The sequence below is a fragment of the Anneissia japonica genome, unplaced genomic scaffold (assembly GCF_011630105.1).
Source record: "Anneissia japonica isolate Jap-2015-1 unplaced genomic scaffold, ASM1163010v1 scaffold15412_len2594_cov80, whole genome shotgun sequence".
In the NCBI taxonomy this organism is placed as follows: domain Eukaryota; kingdom Metazoa; phylum Echinodermata; class Crinoidea; order Comatulida; family Comatulidae; genus Anneissia; species Anneissia japonica.
In genome coordinates, this window is record NW_022726314.1 from 1 (window position 1) to 2,521 (window position 2,521).

Consider the following 2,521-nt stretch of genomic DNA (forward strand, 5'->3'; position numbering starts at 1 on the left):
CTGGTGTTAGGCCGGTTCGAGGATCGTTTGAACAAAACGGCAGTCTTCTTCTGTCTAAAGCATCCAAGTTAGTGCCGTAGTAAAACGGTTGGTTTATTGTTCAACACCGGTGTTTGTAAAAAATGTACTCGCGCAGCAGAGTGGTCAGGGGAGTCAGAGGAAATCCCCGCCAGACAAGCGCGCGTTGATATGAAACGTCATCAATCATGGAGCTTCATGATTGGATAATTATGCTATATGCCGAGATTAACTATGAGTGGAAATACCACTCACATGTCTACGGCTATACTACGTTGAAAACACCGGTTCTCGTCCGATCACCGAAGTTATGCAACGTGTGGCTCAATGATTGGTCCGTTGAGCATGGGGTTAGTACTTGGATGGGTGACCGCCTGGGAATACCGGGTGCTGTAGACTTTTTACATTTTCTCCCCCAAATCGATTGATGTTTACTTATTGTTCGTTAAAGATGTTTCTCTTTTTCTTTCTTTTTTTCTTCTCTTAACAGTTTCATTATGTACGGTATTTTGGCACGTTATAATCGTCAACTTTTCACTAAAAGGAAAAGTACCTGGGCTTTGCACTGAGCAGTAGGGCCACAACAAGTGTATGGTGTAGCCTTATAATACAGTGTTCGGGTGGTGTCTTAACAAATGTAATAAAAACATATGCGATATTCTAGCTTAATGATTGGGGCGGATGCACGATTTGGTGGTAAGTGTGCGTGAGAGTCCACACGACCTCAGGCTCACCATAGTTAAGGCTGAGATGCAAACATTTTTAAAATATGGACCTCTTGAAGTGCCCGGAAATCGCACTCTTATGCCTTAAAAAATCATGCAGGTACTATGATTCGAGGGTCGTTTGAACAAAACGGCAGTCTTCTTCTGTCTAAAGCATCCTAGTTAATGCCGTACGGTAGTAAAATGGTTGGTTTATTGTTCAACACCGGTGTTTGTAAAAAATGTTCTCGCGCAGCAGAGTGGTCAGGGGAGTTTGAGGAAATCACCACCAGACAAGCGCGCGTTGATATGAAACGTCATCAATCACAGAGCTTCAGGATTGAATAATTATGCTATATGAAGAGATTAACTATGAGTGGAAGTACCACTCAAATGTCTACGGCCATACTACGTTGAAAACACCGGTTCTCGTCCGATCACCGAATTTGAGCAACGTCGGGCCCGGTTAGTACTTGGAAGGGTGACCGCCGGGGAATACCGGGTGCTGTAGACTTTTTACATTTCCCTCCACACCCCCTCCCCCAAATTCTAAAGTAGGGGTGCGTGAGAGTCCACACGACCTTGGGCCCACTTAGTTGGGGCTGAGGTGCAAACATTTTGAGAATATGGACCTCTAAGTGCTCGGAAATTGTACTCTCATACCTTAAAAATCATACAGGTACTATGTGTTCATATCAACAATACGCAATTAATTCGCTGGTGTTAGGTTCGAGGGTCGTTTGAACAAAACGGCAGTCTTCTTCTGTCTAAAGCATCTTGTTAGTGCCGTAGTAAAATGGTTGGTTTATTGTTCAACACTGGTGTTTGTAAAAAATGTACTCGCGCAGCAGAGTGGTCAGTGGAAATCCCCGCTACACAAGCGTGCGTTGATATGAAACGTCATCAATCATTGCTTCAGGATTGGATAATTATGCTATATGCCGAGATTAACTATGAGTGGAAATACCACTAACATGTCTACGGCCATACTACGTTGAAAACACCGGTTCTCGTCTGATCACCGAATTTAAGCAACGTCGTTAAACTTCTGGTTTCGGATGGAGTGCGCCGAAATCGATCAGTACAACTGGCACTCCAAGACACCGTCGTCCGTCGTCTCCGTTGCCAAGGAGGTGGCCAGCATCTTCTCATACTCATCGTCGTCTTCTTTTCTTCTTCCTCGTCGTACTCCGGTGCGCGACCGAGCATCCGTTCGGCACTGCTGTGGGACTTGGCGGCGTTCGTCAGCGGCAGACGCGCGCCTTACTCGTTCGAAGCAGTGAAGCTGCGGTGCTTCTGAGGCGAGAGGTTCTTCGTCGGAGAAGGCAGTAGAGGAAGTGCTGGAGCAATTCCTAAGCGACGTCTCGAGACGAAAAGCGGTGACGACGCTGTCTTTGGAAGCGCAAAGATTGGGACTGGAACGTCATGATCTTCTCGACGGTAAGCGCATCGACTTGGATGGCGAGTTGCGGAATCTGCCGAGACTCCGAGCCACCCTGTACAAGGAGATGGGAAAGAGACTGATTCTGTTCGAAGATTTCGACGCCGTCGTCGGATGTCTGTGCGCCGACTGGCAGCGAGGAGACGAAGAGTTGACCGGAGGAGATCTCCTCAAGTCGTTGGCACCGCTGTACCTGCACCGTCCGCGGACGATCACGCGAGCCATGGAGGGTGTGGATTCATTCCTTGAAAAGTTGGAGAAACGCGTGGACGGCAACAGGAAGAGGAAGTTCGTCGCCTACCTGAGGAAGTGGATTCCAAGTTTTCCGGTTCCGTAGCACGACGGCTACTCGTCTCTG

At 47.6% G+C, this 2,521-nt stretch overlaps 1 non-coding gene across 1 annotated transcript; it reads left to right on the forward strand.

The window, feature by feature from the left end:
• Positions 1–1,117: 1,117 nt before the first annotated feature.
• Positions 1,118–1,236, forward strand: LOC117113081. Its single transcript, XR_004446147.1, has one exon. It is a non-coding gene; the product is annotated as a 5S ribosomal RNA (ribosomal RNA).
• Positions 1,237–2,521: the final 1,285 nt, after the last annotated feature.